Source organism: Elephas maximus, chromosome 16 (genome assembly GCF_024166365.1).
Source record: "Elephas maximus indicus isolate mEleMax1 chromosome 16, mEleMax1 primary haplotype, whole genome shotgun sequence".
NCBI classification, from domain to species: Eukaryota; Metazoa; Chordata; class Mammalia; order Proboscidea; family Elephantidae; genus Elephas; species Elephas maximus.
The window spans coordinates 50,736,276-50,753,506 of NC_064834.1; the positions used below are offsets into that span (position 1 = coordinate 50,736,276).

Here is a 17,231-nt window from a genome sequence, read left to right on the forward strand (position 1 = left end):
TGGTATAATGACTGTGTGTATTCCTTCCATCTTCTTTTGATGCTTCCTGCATCATTTAATATTTTCCCCATAGAATCCTTCACTATTGCAACTCAAGGCTTGAATTTTTTCTTCAGTTCTTTCAGTTTGAGAAACACCGAGTGTGTTTTTCCCTTTTGGTTTTCCATCTCCAGCTCTTTGCACATGTCATTATAATCCTTTACTTTGTCTTCTCGAGAGGCCCTTTGAAATCTTCCGTTCAGTTCTTTTACTTCATCAATTCTTCGTTTTGCTTTAGCTGCTCGATGTTCGAGAACAAGTTTCAGAGACTCCTCTGACACTACACTACTTAAAAACAATGATTAACGGTAAATATAAAATGATTAAAATTGTTGTATATTTAAAGCAGACATAATAGAAGTTAAAGAAATGAATACCAAGATTTCAGTTAAATAAGAAATGAACATTTAAATACCGAAGATCTTATTATTGTCTCTTGATAAGAATAGATATAACGTTCATTTTTAATTCTAATTGCTTGTCCAATTCCTCTGTAAAATGAGGGTGAATAATATCCCCTTCACAAAGTTTTTATGGTAGTTATGTAAGATAACATATGTGAAAGCTCCTAGCTTAGTTCTACTTTATGCAGGCACTTAAACATCTGGACGGTTCAAACAGGTAAGCGCTCAGCTACTAACGGAAAGGTTGGCAGTTAGAATTCACACAGAGGCACCTCAGAAGAAAGCCCTAGTGATCTGCTTCCAAAAGGTCACAGCCACTGAAAATCCTACAGAGAAGTGTGCTGTACTCTGAAACACATGGAGTTGTCCATTGGAATCAGCTCGACAGCAATTAGTTTTCTTGGTAAACATTTGTTGAGTGCAAATGTGCTGAAACGAATCACTCCACCTTACAAGCAGGTTATTTTATAAATGCCCATATATAGGCTGGTGTTTAGAATTTAAATAATAATTTCACAATTAAACAATGATATGAATGGTAATTAAATTTCCAACAGTTCCATAAAGTCTCTTTATATTTAACCCATAGCATAGCAATAATATTTCTCCAAATATCACTACCAACAGATATTTCTCCAAATATCACTACCAACAGAACTGTCTTAGTTTTCTAAGGTTGCCATAACAGAATACCACAAAATGGATGACTTAAAGAACAGAAATTTATTGTCTCACAGTTCTAGAGACTGTTGTTGTTAAAAAACACTGTTACCAAAAAAAAAATCCAAACCCGTTACCATCAAGTTGATTCCGACTCATAGCTACCCTATAGAGCGGAGTAGAACTTCCCCATAGGGTTTCCAAGGAGCGGCTGGAGGATTCAAAATGCTGACCTTTTGGTTAGCAGTCGAGCTCTTAAAGCCCGCACCACCAGGGCTCCATTGTTAGTTGTTAGTTGCCATTGATTCTGACTAGGGCAACTCCTTTTGTGCAGAGAGTATAACTGCTCCAAAGGGTTTTTAAGCCTGTGATCTTTCAAAAGCAAATCACCAGGCCTGTTTTCCAAGGCACCTCTGGGTGGGTTTGAATCACCAGTCTTTCAGATAGGAGTTGAGCACTTAGCCATTTGCACCAATCTGGGACCTAGGAGTCTAGAGAACTTGAAGAGAGATCGATAATAAGAATTCAACTGGAAGAAGAGGGAGAAGAAACTATTGGAAAAAATTAATAGAGCCTCATGGACCTTTGGGTCAATATGAAAGGATCTAATATACACGTAATTGAGTCCTGAAGGAGACTGAGGTAGATAAAATATTTGGAGAAATAATGGCTGAAAACTTCCCAATTTTGATGAAAAATATCAACTATAGATTCAAAAAGTAAAAGATTAAAAACTTACAGTGTATGCTCCCTGGAAATAAAATTAAATTAGAAATCAATAACAATGAGATCTCTAGAAAGTCTCTAGTATTTGGGAATCAAATAACACATTTCTAAATAACGCATGGGTCAAGGAATAAATCACAGAGAAATTAGAAAATAACAATAATGAAAACTTGTTGTTGTTGTTGTTAGGTGCTGTCGAGTTGGTTCTGACTCATAGCGACCCTATGTACAACAGAATGAAACACTGCCCAGCCCTGCGCCATCCTCACAATTGTTGCTACGCTTGAATCCATTGCTGCAGCCACTGTGTCAATCCGTCTCATTGAGGGTCTTCCTCTTTTTCGCTGAGCCTCTACTTTACCAAGCATGATGTCCTTCTCCAGGGATTGATCTCTCCTGACAACATGTCCAAAGTATGTGGGACGTAGTCTCACCATCCTTGCTTCTAAGGAGCATTCTGGTTGCACGTCTAAGACAGGTTTGTTCGTTCTCTTGGCAGGCCATGTTATATTCAATATTCTTCACCAACGCCACAATTCAAAAGCATAAGTTCTTCTTTGGTCTTTCTTACTCATTGTTCAGCTTTCACATGCATATGAGGTGACTGAAAACACCATGGCTTGGTCAGGCGTGTTTAGTCCTCAAGGTGACATCTTTGCTTTTTAACACTTTAAAGAGATCTCTTGCAGCCAATTTGCCCAATGCAATGCATCTTTTGATTTCTTGACTATTGCTTCCATGGATGTTGATTGTGGATCCAACTAAAATGAAATCCTTCTGGCACTATATCAGACAATGTTCCACTGCTATTCATAAGGTTTTCACTGGCTAATTCTTTCTTTTCAGAAGTAGAAGGCCAGGTCCCTCTTCCTAGTCTGTTTTAGTCTAGAAGTTCAGCTGAAACCTGTCCACCATGGGTGACACTGCTGGTATTTGAATACCGGTGGCGCAGCTTCCAGCATCACAGCAACATACAAGGCCCCACAGTATGACAAACTGACAAACACGTAGGTGAATGAAAACATATCAAAATTTGAAAAATACAGCCAGAATACTGCTCGAAGGGAGATTTATAGCTTGAAATGCCTGTATTAGAGAAAACGCAAGTTTAAAGTCATTGATCTAAGTCTCTAAGAAAAAAGTAAAAAGCTAGAGAAAAAAGAATAAATTAGTGCCAAAGTAGTATGAAAGAAATAATAAAGATTAGAATAGAAATCAGCAAACAGAGAAAATCAACGAAGCCCAAAATTCATTGTTTTAAAAACTAAATAGAATTAATAAACACCTAGCAAAAACAACTAAGAAAAAGAGACAAAAAAGAAAACCCACAAATTAATAATACCAGGAATAAAAGTTGTATCACTACAGATGTTACAGACATTTAAAGGACAATAAGGGAATATTATGAACAATTTTATGCTAATAAATTCAACAACTTAGATGAAAAGGACAAGCACCTTAAAAAAACAAAGTTTAACAAAATTGACTCAAGAAGGAATCAAAAGAAAACCAAATCAAACCCAGTGCCGTTGAGTCGATTCCAACTCATAGTGACCCTATAGGACAGAGTAGAACTGCCCCATTGGGTTTCCAAGGAGCACCTGGCGGATTTGAACTGCCAACCCTTTGGTTAGCAGCCATAGCACTTAACCACTACACCACCAGGGTTTCCCAAGAAGGAATAGAAGATCTAAATATTCCCGTATGTATTTTAAAAACTAAATAAAAATTTCCTGTAAAGAAAATTTCAGATCCAGTTAGTTTCATTCATATATTGAATGAACTTTCAAAGAAACTTTAATACCAATACTACCCAAACTTTTTCAGAAAATAGAAGTGAGAAGAATTCTTCCACCTCATTTTATAAGCCAGCTTAACCCTAATACTAAAATCTGACAAAGATATTGCCAAAAAAAGAAAGGAGATAATCATAAGCCAATAATCCAAATCCTCAACTATATAATTAAATGGAGATATGAGAGTCTTCTCAACCAATGTTGCTTATACAATTGGATAATCATTAAAAAATGAAGAGTGATCTCTCCCTGACACTATACAAAATTAATGTGAAATGGATCATAGACCTCAGCATAAAAAACAAAGTTATATAACTCCTGGAACAAAACACAGGAGAAAATTTCTGTGGCCTTGAGGGTAACAAGGATTTCTTAGATGAGACAGAAAGCACTAACCATAAAAGAAAATTTTGATAAACTGGACTCAAAACCTTCTGCTCCACAAAACTGATAAGTCAGGAGATCATTAACGGGAGGAAACACATATGAGCTGTGGGATATCCATACAATGGAATACAACTCAAGAATTAAAAAAAAAAAAAAAGAATTACTGATGCACACAACAACATGGATGAGTGTTGGAAACATTGTTAAGCTTAAAAAAAAAAAAAAAAAGCCAGATACAAAAGGGTACATATAAAGTTCAATAATTAGGCAAAACTAATTTATGGTGATAGAAATCAGAACAGTAGTTGCCTATGGGAGGTGAGAATTAACTGAAAAAGTACTAGAGGAGACTTTCAGGGTGGTGGAAATGTTCTAGTTCTTGGGGTGGTGGTTACATGAGTATACGTTTTTATTAAAACTAATCAAATTCTACATTTAAGATCCATACATTTTAACATATATGAATTTTACCTCAATTGTTTAAAAAGTGACAATATGGGGTAAAATTTTCAGTTTTTGCCAATTTATGGAATTTTTTATCTGGATTTCAAAAGTTACCAATTCCCATGTAAGTAAAATAAAACCCAAGTGACCCATGCCCCTTATCTGAACCCAATTACAGGCCATCCAAACCAAAACTCATTGCCGTCGAGTTGATTCAGACTCATGGTGACCCTACAGGACAGAGTAGAACTGCCCCATAGAGTTTCCAAGGAGCACCTGGTGGATTCAAACTGCCATCCTTTTGGCTAGCAGCCATAGCCCTTAACCACCACACCACAAGGGTTTCCATTACAGGCCACAACATGGCTAAAATGGAAGGTTCCAAAATTTACCCATTTGATATTCTACAGATTCCACCACAGAAAGACATATTCACTGTAGGAAGACATAACAAGAGTAGGTAGACAAGAGTATAGGGTTTCTTCTGCCATCTGCTTCTTCCCTTCATCTCCTCACAGTGCTCAACTTCTAAGGAAAATCAACCCAAACCCTCTGAAGACCAGAAGATGTCTATAAGCTTTCAGGCCTTGCCACCATGATCTGGGAATAGCCCAAGCTTATGAGCAAGACAACAGCCAGGACCGATCCTGAAGCAATCACTTCCTTGGAAGCCCATTGAGGTCATTCAAGTCAGTGAGACTGACCTTTCCCACCTTTCCCAACATTAACCCAGGATTCTAACCAAGTTGACATGGAGATGAACTTATTTTGTCCAGCTGGCTGCAAAAACACTTGCACGAATTCTTTCTTGTTCATCCTGATGCTAGCCTTTCCTTCCCCTCTTCCTGTTTCTTTTCTTTTTCACACATGCACAAACAGTCACGTCGTCATATGAGACAAGCGAACACTGAATCTTACGGGTAAAAAAACAGATGTTTTCCAATTTTCCTTCACAAAACCATATTTTATATCAGGTTCTTCTATAGATTTATAGCCAATGAAGAGATGTTACTACATTAGCTCATGGAGGGGGATGATAAAAACTGGAAAGGAAGAGTCCGACAAGGCAAAGAGAAGCTATCCAGAAGGCTGCAATTGGAGAAGCATGACAAATGGGCAGCACAGTTTTAGAGGGTTCCGGCAGAAAGGCAGATTGCCTGACTGGGAGGGATTCTCCACAGCTGGAGCACTGCACACACCATCTGGAATTTTTTAAATTTGCTTTCCCCAGGTGATCTGATTCTCAGAGTGCCAATGGAGATGAGAAAAGGAAGGATCGTACGGCTCAAAATAGCTTCAAATTCTCCCCAAATTAGTTAATGAAATCTTGTTTGAATCAGTTTCAGCTTCTCCTCCAAATTGAGACCCTTGTTTTTGTAGTGTTTCCCCACAAAGAAGGGAATGTTTGGAGTTTAACTCCTAAAGGTTTTCTGTCCAGTGGAACAAAACAGGATTCCCAGCACAGTGGTCAAAAAATGGCGCTCAAGCTGCCGGATTTGGTCCAAATTTCCCAATACAGGCCAACAAAACTTCATTTTCAGTTTCACGCCTCTTGACTAGTCTTAGCATTACTTTTAGATGTTGCCAAATGGAGAGCCTACATACTGAGATCTCCAGTTTTCTTTCCCAGATGGTCCAAACTCCATTTAAAAAAAAAAAGCAAAATGTAATTAAAAAAATTAAGAGCAACCCCAAACCCTTATAGTAATGACTTTGATTTTATTTCTTTCACAAACATATATGTATTTGTGAATATGGAGGTGGGATGTGGTTGGGGCATGTGAAATAAAGAGGAATAGAGTCTACTTTTTTACAGTCTACTAAAGCAAAAGAAGGAAGAAAAGGTAGCAGGAAAGGAATTCTGTTTCTATTAACACTGCTGTTGTAGCACAAAAGCAAGCTACAGACAATATGTAAATAAATGGGCATGGCTGTGTTTCAATTTATGTACACAGAAATTTGAATTTCATATACTTTTCATATGTTGTGAAATATTATTCTTTTGATTTTTTTCCCTAACCGTTTAAAACACCAAAAACCATTCTTAGCTTGCACACCAATACAAAACAGGTGGCGATCAGATTTGGCCCACAAACCACAGTTTGCCAAACTCCGTTTTCTACCAGTAAAGACCATTATTCAAGGTTCAGTTCCAGAACTGAATAACTGTTATAGCAAGAGCCTCACATGATGCCTTACTCAGAATACATTTAAAAAAATTAAACCATGCTATTCAATCGTAAAGAACTGTAGCAAATTTCATTTTCATGATCAACAGATGCCTGGAGGTCTACATAAACATATATCTGAAATAAATTCCTTCTTTACTTTCAGACTTTTGAGGAAATTTCCACTTTGCTCTTCTTTTTATCTATCTTCTTTCATTCCCATTGGCATCAAGGAAGGGTAACGTCCTGATGATCACAAACATTTTCCGTTACCTACTAGTGCTTTACTTTGGTGATGATAAAGAACAGGATAGGTACCAGTCTCTTTATTTCCTCTTCTCCTTTTTTTAATAGAAAACACTGACATGTCCACCTAAATAAATTAACATTTCTATCTTGGTAGACTTATTTGCTGGGAACGACAAATTCATATGTCCTTTTGAAAAAGGAAAAGAATTGGGTACAAAAAAAGGGAGGGGGAGAGCAGTTTATAATTTTATAAGTTTTGTCACAACACTTTTCACAGAGTTTTCACTGAAGGGAACACCCTTAGATTAAGGCTTTGTTATACATAAGGTCACTAGGAGTCTGAGCCAATTTGACAGCACCTAACAACAATAACGACAAAAGCCTAATAAGGGCAAAAATTTTTAAATACCAGAAAAAGCAATAATCAAATGCAACCCCCAAAAATCTCATGGATAAAAGTGAAGGATAAACCCCACAAGAAAAAAAGGACATTTGGTGCCTCAGAAGAAAGTCTTGGTGACCTACTTTCTAAAAATCAGCCACTAAAACCGCTATGGACGACAGTTCTACTGTGACACACATGTGGTCGCCATGAGTCAGAATCAATTTGATGGCAACTGGTTTTTAAAAAATAAGATATGGGAAATATATCAAAAAATACAAAATAAAAGGAAAATATGGGCATAAAATGAGCATTAAGGAATTCAAGGTAACTAAGTATGTGGTACAGATGATAAATAATTCAGGAAGTTAGAAAAGGCTAAGGACCAGGGGAGTGGCGGTCATAAGCAGTGTGGACATGGGCAGTCCTGCAGAGAATGGACCCACATGGAGAGATGAAAGTGTGGTGTACCAGAGACAGAGTGATGTTGAGAGGGAACGTGGGCAGGAAGAAAATCTGCCTGCCCATGGCAAAAGGCAAAGGGAGTCCATCAATTGCAAAATTATCCAAAACAAAAAAGGCCCAGAGAGCATACAGTCAGAAAGGACAGACAAATAGAACCAAACTCCAGAACAAACATTGCCTCTATGTAATCTATCTGTGGCAATAACCAATGAAGAGTATCGCTATTGCGTGCCATGGAGTCAATTCTGATTCATAGGGGCCTTATAGGACAGAGGAGAACCGCCCCATAGGGTTTTCAAGGCTGTAAATCTTTATGGAGGCAGGCTGCCACATCTTTCTCCCACAGAGCGGCTGGTGGGTTTGACCACCAATGCTTTGATTAACAGCCGAGTATTTAACCACTGAGCATCCAGCTCTCCTTCGGTGAAGATTAGAACCAGAAAATTCCTTTGAGATGATCTAATCCCACGCACTGAATTTACAGATGAGAAGTCTTCACCCCAGAGAGATGAACTAACTTACACGGCAACACAACAAGTTAGTGGACACTCTAGGCACTCCAACCTTAGTGCTCTGTCTCCCAGGTGGTCCAGCATCCTGTCCATTGCACCACATTGCCTCCCCACCAAGTCCTCAAGTGATGTATTTCATTCCTGTTACTCTCTCAGAAATTTTTGAAAGTTGCCTTTCATTATCTGAAACATTGTAATTGTAGGTTTATATATTCAATATCTCAGAAATTAAACATAACTGAATTTTGTTTTGTTTGTATTATATCAGTATAGCAGGATGGTTAATATCATAGGCTCTGGCATTGGACAGATCTACACCTAAATTCTAGCACAGCCATTACTGATTATATGGCCTTGAGCAAATTACTCTCAAAATCTCAGGTTTTACTTCTATAAAAGAGAGATAATAATACTACCTCCCACAAAGGATTGTTGTGAAGATTAAATAACATTATACATGTAAATCATTTACTATGTCTACTGGAATATAATAAACAGTAAATGTTAGCTATTGTTAAAGAAAACATTTACCCTCTCCCATATCTGTATACAAGAGAGGCAGCATAGCCTAGTGATTAAGAGCATAGACTCAGAGAGCCCCCTGCTCTGACACTAGCTCTGTGAGTGTGGGTAAATTACTTAACCCCTCCGTGTCTTAAATTCCCTCTCCGTAAATAGAATTTTTGTAAGGATTAAATGAGACATTGTATGTGAAGTGCTTGTTAATAAAAATAAATACACATAAGATAGAAACTTCCATCTATTAAGTAATAAGGAGAAAATTTTGGTTTTTCCCCATGGTTAGGGAGGGGGCGGTGATTTTACATGCTTATGGTAAAATCTGGGAACTCTGGTGGTACCGTGGTTAAGCACTTGGCTGCTAACCCAAAAGTTGAGGGTTCAAGCCTACTGGCCACTCTGCAGGAGAAAGATGTGGCACTTTGCTGCAGTAACAATTTACAGGCTTGGAAATCCTATGGGGCAGTTCTACTCTCCCCTATAGGTTGCTATAAGTAGGAATCAACTGGATTCCTGGGTTGGTTGTTTGTTATGGTAAACTCATTGGGGGTGGAGGGATGCACAGTGTCTTAGTATCTAGGGCTACTATAACAGAAATATGACAGATGGAACGGAAACTTATTTTCTCATAGTTTAGGAGGTTAGAAGTCCAAATTCACAGTGCCAGCTCTAGGGGAAGGCTTTCTCTCTCTGCCAGCTCTGGAGGAAGGTCGTTGTCTCTTTGAGCGTCTGTTCTTGGGCGATCTTCATGTGGCTTGGCATCTCTCTTCTTCCATCCCTGTTTTCTTTCTTTTTTTTTTTTTAATTAAACTTTAGATGAAAGTTTACAGAACAAACTAGTTTCTCATCATCTCTGCTTTCTTAATCTGCTCCTTTTATATTTTCTAAGAGATTGACTCGAAACATACCCTACACTAATCCTGTGTCTTATTAACATAACAAAGACGGCTCATTTCCAAATGGGATTATAACCACAGGCATTCCCCGCTGATCCCTGTGCCGTTGAGTCGATTCCGACTCATAGCGAGCCTATAGAACAGAGTAGAACTGCCCCATAGAGTTTCCAGTGAGCGCCTGATGGATTTGAACTGCTGACCTCTTGGTTAGCAGCTGTAGCACTTAACCACTATGCCACCAGGGTTTCCAAACCACAGACATAGAGGTTAGGATTTACAACACATATTCCTGAGGGACACAATTCAATCCATAACAGGCAGGAAAAGAAACTGGCCCAAGACTTCTATTAATTTGCCACCAAAACCCCTATTAGGTTTTCTGCTTCAATTAGCCAGTTGGTTTTTACTGCTTTTGAGTTAGAATCCTAATCAATATAACATTTTAGGGTAGTGTTTTATTTTACAACGATAGCATCATATTAGGCACAATATCCAGTACTTTGCTTTTTATTACTTGATGTTAACTTCCACACACGTCTTTGCTTTCTAGATTTCAGATTGCCTAGACAGTACATGCCAGGTTTTTCTCATCTCCCTGCTCCTCCCTAACCCCATGTGACAGAAAAATTAAGGAGAATTTATTTGTCTTCAATCTATGCTAAGACGGTAAACTGCCCATAGTTAGTTCTTTCCAGTCAGAAAGAAGGAATGAAATGTACCACTTTCCCAGTCTCCTACTTTCTTGTAGATAGTTGTTATCCAGTATTTCGATCTTCTCATTAAACATTTTGAAGGCGTTTTTTAAATAAAAGTTTTTGTTGTTGTTGCATTTTTCCCAACTTTCCGTCTTGCTGGCATCTACTGAGGCAAAGGCTTTAGAGCCCAATATCAGCACCATGACTTTCGACCAGGGCCAAAACCCTAGATCTGGAACCAGGGTATTCACAGAGAGTGCAACCAGTAATCTGTCCATAGGTACAGCCAATGGCCACAGCCAGAAGTCATGAAATAAGCAAAGCTAATATCCAAGATCTAAGCCAAGATCATAAAACAAAGTTGGCAGGGAGAGGAGAAGAAGGGAAATGGGTGTCAAATCCAAGCCAAAGAAGTTACAAACACCTCATATCACCAGAACAACCTACATACAGGCCATTGTGAAACTATTACTGCTCCTTTAGGCCCAGCCTCCTTGAAGATGGCTGACCAATGGCTGGCTCCTGAGGACCAGTCAATCTGGAGGGGACCAAGGGTGACACTGAAGCCTTTTTGTTCTGTGGCTTCTAAGTCTGCTCACCTAGTCTCTACAATTTTTCTTACAATGGTGCGCATTTCCAGCATGTAGACATAGACGTGAGTCCCTTCCTCCTTGGGCAAGTCACTTAAGCTCTATGAGCCTAAACTACCCATCTGTACAATAATCATAGTAATTCTTATCTTCACAGCTTTGTTTTAAGGATTATATGAGAATGCACGTGCAAATCTTGAATATTAGACCAAATAAAAATAAATTTTATGTAAAGACAAACCCCACTATAAACAAAGTTAAAAGATAAATGTTAGACTGAGAGAAAATATAACAAATATTTAACAAAAATGTTAACATCCCCAATAATCCAAGAACTGGTACAAATCAACATGAGAAATAAAAACAACATGCATGTAGGGTAAAAAACAAACAAACAAACAAAAACCAGCAAGAGGATACACAGGCAATTCATAGAAGAAATACAAGACACTCAACATCACTAGAGATCAGGAAATTGTAAACTAAACTGGGAAATACCACCCTTTGGCTTGGAAAGGATTTAAAAAATCAATAATATCCATATTGGCAGGGGTATAGGAAAAAGGACGCTCACACATACAGCTGAAGGGAGTAGAAACTGGTACCTTTTAGATAGGGAAGTTGCCCATGGCATTTAAAATGTAAATAACCTTTAATCTATCAATTCTGCTTCCAGTAAACTATAAATCAGAAATACTAACACAAATTCATAAAAATACATGTACAAGGATGTGGATTAAAACTGTATTAATGTGAATAAATGTGTGGCTATAGATATTCTGTATTTATACATTTGCTGTATATGTTATATTTATACACATCGTCGTATTTATATGTGAATAAAAAAGGTCTAGAGGTTTATGCAACTGTTAATGGTATCTGTTCTTGGAAAGTGGGACTGGGGACCATAGGGGGGACTTCATAATTTAAATATACTTTATATACACACTGTATCTTATAATTTTCTCCAACCATGAAAGTCTTTCATAATTTTTAAAGAAAAAAAATGTTTTGCAGATTGTAAAGCAAAGTACAGGTATTATGCTAAAGTTATACCTTATAACTAAAAGATATTTACGGTGATATACAAATGTGAAGTGTTATTATTTCTTGCCAGAATGTCTTGCTTAAAATTTCTTGCGTCAGGAAAACAAAGCCAGAAAATGTTGTATCAAGCCTTCCATACACACAAAAATATGGCAAATTTAGGTTTAACATACAGAATTATATGGCTGTCTTTAAAAACAATATTGTTAGAGAAAATTTTCTTGTAAATATTTCCACTGTTTTTCTCATAGTTAAGGTGTATAACAGATATTACTACTGTTCATAGAACATGAAGTCACCTCTGACCTACTTTCTTTTGATGTAATTATACCAGACTGAGATTTTCCTTCTTTTTACGTCTTCCCCTTTTTTCAGTTTGTCAAATCATTTCAAATTTGAACATATTTCTCTCAGGTACAATATCACCAGGTAATTTTGTGAGATTAGCAAATTAGACATGCATGCTTTCCATTTTACCATTGAAGGTAATATAAAAATGTTACAAACTTACCAAAAAAAAAAAAGGAATTAGGAGAAATCCTGTTAAGTTCAGAAGCAAATGGAGCAACAATATCCAAAACTATTAAGTTGGTGTAGTTTGTCTTTAGCGTGCCCATTTCCCCTTTCTGCAGCCAGTTCTCCTTTGATGCTGTCTCTCAAGGTACCCCTAGCTCCCTCCCAGCAATGCTTGCTTTCAGGAAAGGACCCAAAAAAGAAATTTACAATGATGAGTAAAAAAGAAACATAAAAGAGAATAAAGCTATAACAGTTAAATTTTAGAAATCAATTTTTTTTATTCAACAAGCATTTATTGAGTACCCAAGATGTACAGGCACTGGATACAATGGTAAATAAACTGATGAGCCCGTCTTTACAGCACAGGAAGAATGGATAAACAGTATTTATGTTAAAGTATGGTAATTGCTATGATGGGGTTAAGACAGGGTGTTATGAGAGTGGAGGTCTAACCAAATGCAAGGAATCAGAGAAAGCATTCTTGAAGAAGAAATATCTAAGCTGAGACTTGAAGAATGAGAGGCCATTAGCCAGACAAAGATGGGTGGGACGAAGGAAGTATGAAGAATGCCTTCCTGACACATCTGAAATCACATCACCCATGAATAGTGAAGTCTGCAGCAAAATCCAGGCCTTCTAATTTCCAGTCCCACTTCCCAATAATTTCATCATTTGGGACACTATTTCCCTCACTTCCTCACCCATCTTCAGCTTCAAGTGATCATGGAAGACAACTGAACTGGTAAAATGAGAAGTCACAGAAAAACACAAATGTAGGGCAGAAAGTGAATAGGCGCAGGCAGACAGTCTGGGAAATGGTTTTGCAAAAGCTGCTCCAGAGAACAAATGTTTGGGACAAAACAGAATTCTCAGCAACAGTCTACATACCCCTAAAGATTATAGCTTTGGCAGGGCAGTAAATATTCAACCCCAGTGTCCAAACAGAACAAATATCTGGGTAGTCTCTGCCAAACAAAGATTACAAACTACTACTATATCTTCTGAAGTAAAAATAATCAGCAATAAATTTATCCATATTCAGTTAAGCAATACTTAGAGGGAAATTTATAGTTTAAATGCCTCTATTATAATAGAAAAAAAAGATGTCAAATCTATAGCTTAAGCTTCTACCTTAAGAACCAAAAAATGAAAAGCAAGTTAAACCCAAAGAGAAGAAAGGAAATAATAAAAATTAGAATAAAAATCAAATAAATAGAAAACAGTAGAGAAAATAAAACCAAAAATTGGTTCTTTGAAATGGTCAACAAACTTGTCACATCTTTAGCTAGAAAAAATGTACGATAAGAGAAAGATCACCAAAATCAGAAAAGAAAGAGGACAGGTCACCACTGACCTTACAGAAATGGAAAGAATTATAAGGGATGATTATAAACAACTTTATGCAAACAAATCAGACAACTTAGATAAAATGAAAAAATTCCTACACAGACATGAATCACTAAAGCTGACTCAAGAAGATATAGACAATGTGAATAGACCTGTAATGAGCAAAGACACTAAATTAGTAATTTAAAATCTTTGCAAAAAGAAAAGCCTAGATTCAGTGGCTTTACCAGTGAATTTTATTAAATATCTAAGAGCAAATCAATCCTTCATAGATTCTTCTAGAAAATGGAGGAGGAGGAAACACTTCCCAACTCATTTTATAAAGCCAATATTCTCTTGAGAATACTCTCTAAGCTTGTTCCGAACAAAACCCAGCTTTAAAAAACTCAGTTTGTTCTAATACCTCTGGATTCGAGACAGATTCTTAAAGCCAACTGGGAAGCTGTCAATGTTGTCCCAGTACATGTTAATAAAGCTCTAGAACTAATCTGGATCTCAGGAATCCTTTATATATTTAAGGTCATCTCAAGAGGAAACTGAGAATAACTAACTGAAAAGATCATAAAGTGACACAGCAGGGCTTTTTATTTTATTTTTTTCCTATCTGCACAGAAAAGTTAGTAATCAAAGTATTTTGGCTTGCAGGGCAATACCAGAAACAAGGCATGAGAGCTAGGCCTTTCAGTTCTCAAATCACTTTATAAATTTTGAACATTCTATTGGTTTAGGTGATATATTATTTGTGAGGTTACTAGATCTATGAAAAACAAATAATTTTCCAGTGGAAAAAAAAATTAATAGTATGGGGCAGAAAAGAGTTTTTTCTTTTCTCTCACTTTCCTGCTTATGTGCTTATATTTATTACATGCACACTATATATCTAAGGAACCTGGGTGGTGCATTGGTTAAAGCACTCAGATGCTAACCAAAAGGTCGGGGGTTCAAACCCACCATCTGCGCTGCAAGAGAGAAGACCTGGCATTCTTCTCCTGTAAAGACTGCAGCCTAGGAAGCCCTATGGGGTAGTTCTATTCTGTCTTATAGGGTTGCTTAGAGTTGGAACTGACTTGACAGCACACAACAATGGCAACATAGTTATAGTTATATCTATACAGTGCCAATACTCATTTTTCTTCACAGTTGTGAGTGATGCTAAAAAAGCATTTAGTTATTTCAGCATAAAATGACACTGATCTTGATAACCATGTTTAGCATTTATTGACTACCTAATGTTTTCATTTATCATCTCATTTTAACTCTCACATTATCGACATTTGTTCTCATCTAAAGAGAGTTGTGTAGACATCACAACCACTATAATTGTAACCGTTTCTTGTTTAGTACAGGCAATTGTGAAAGAGCTCCATTCCTAAATCTCTCTTTAGGTCAAATTTGTATGTAAGTTGGAACAGTTAGGTGCAGTTCATATCTAACGTCAGCCAAATGTTTGTTTTATTATACAGTATATAGTGTACCTTTCTATGCATAAAACATTGAAGAAACACTTCCAGATACACTAAAACTTTAACATGAAAATATAGTAATAATAATAATGTTTTGATGTGTGTCACAAAGTAGCACCCAGTTGTTATTATGAACCATTGTATGTACTTCAAATTTTTAATATAATAGGCTTTATGGGGGTTGGTTTATAACTACAGGTTGGTTGTACATAATTTGGACATTCATAATCTGGGACCTGCCTGTAACTTGAAAAAAAAAAAATGATGCTTATTTGAACAAATAAGACTGGGATGTTTTGTCCATAATAAAGAGAGGGAAAGTGGGGTGAAAGCATAGAAGCAAGAATCTGCATATCTAGATATGGAGAAGATTTTGGGAAAGTGGAGGGAAAGGTTTTTCAGCACTGTTGTCCAAAGCAACTGAGAGAAAGAGAGGTCTAAAGATTATTTTTAAGTTTTTCTATGCACTAAGAATATAATACCAAAAGCATAATCCATAATAGAAAAAAAGGATCAATTGAATGGCATCAAAATTAAGAACTTCCAGTATTTGAAAAACACTGTTAAGAGAACGAAAAGACAAGGCACAAACTGGAAGAAAATATTTGCAAATCACATATCCAAAAAGGGCATGCATTGAAAACATATACAGAATGCTCAAAACTCAATAATAAGTAAACAAATAACCCAATTTAAAAATTGGCAAGAGATTTGAATATACACTGCTCCGAAGAACTATACTGATGGCAAATAAGCACATGAAACAATGTTCAATACCTTTATTCTTTAGCGAACTGCAAATTAAAAACAGTGAGATACCACTACCTATTACAACGGTTAATATTACAAAGACTGATCATATCAAGTGTTGGCAAGGTTGTGGAGCAACTGGAATGTTCATAAAATGCTAGCGGAATGTAAAATGATTACAACTTGTACAAGAATGTTCTTAACAGCTTTATTTGTAATATTCAAAAACCCAGATGTCAATCAACAGGTAAATGAATAACCAAATTGTGGCATAGCGATACAATAGACTGCTGCTGTGGAGTCAATTCTGACTCATAGCGACCCCATGTACAACAGAACGAAATACTGCCAGATCCTGCACTATCCTCACAATCACTGTTATGCTTGAGTCCATCAACTTGAGGGGCTCATCTTCTGGCACTATACCAATGTTCCACTGCTATTTCATAAGGTTTTCACCGGTCAGTTTTTTCACCAGAAGTAGACCACCAGGTCCTTCTTCCTAGCCTGTCTTAGTCTGGAAGTGCCACTGAAAACAGCCCACCATGGGTAACCCTACTGATATTTGAAATACCGGTGGCATAGCTTCCAGCATCACAGCAACACACAAGCCATCGCTGTACGACAAAGTGATAGGCGCATGGGGGATACAATAGACTAGTACTCAGCAATTAAAAGGAATGAACTACTCACCGAAGAGGACATTCAAATGGCCATGAAACACATGAAAAGATACTGAATATCATCAGCCGTCAAAGAGATGCAAATCAAAACCACAATGAGATACCATTTTACTCCCACGAGGATGGCTAAAATTAAAAACAAAAACCCAGAAAATAACATATGTTGTCTAGGATGTAGGGAAACTGGAACTTCTTCCACTGCTAGTGGCAATGCAAAATGGTACAGCTGTTGTGGAAAACAATGTGGTGCTTCCTCAAAAACTAAAAATAGTACTACTGTTAAAAAAAAAAAACTCCTGAAAAACTCAGTGCTGTCGAGTACTACTACATGACACAGCAATTCCACTCCTAGGTATAGACCCAAAAGACATGAAAGCAGAGGCTCAAACAGAGGCTTGTACGCCAATATTCACAATAGCCAAAATATAGGAAAAGGAATGAACTACTGATATGTGTAATAACACGATATATCTCAAAAGTAATTACACTGAGT

At 37.0% G+C, this 17,231-nt stretch overlaps 1 protein-coding gene across 5 annotated transcripts in view; it reads right to left on the reverse strand.

Moving 5' to 3' along the window:
• HPSE2 (heparanase 2 (inactive)) overlaps positions 1-17,231 on the reverse strand; it is a 702,461-nt gene that overhangs the window by 555,306 nt on the left and 129,924 nt on the right. The gene's annotated exons all lie outside the window — the stretch shown is intronic.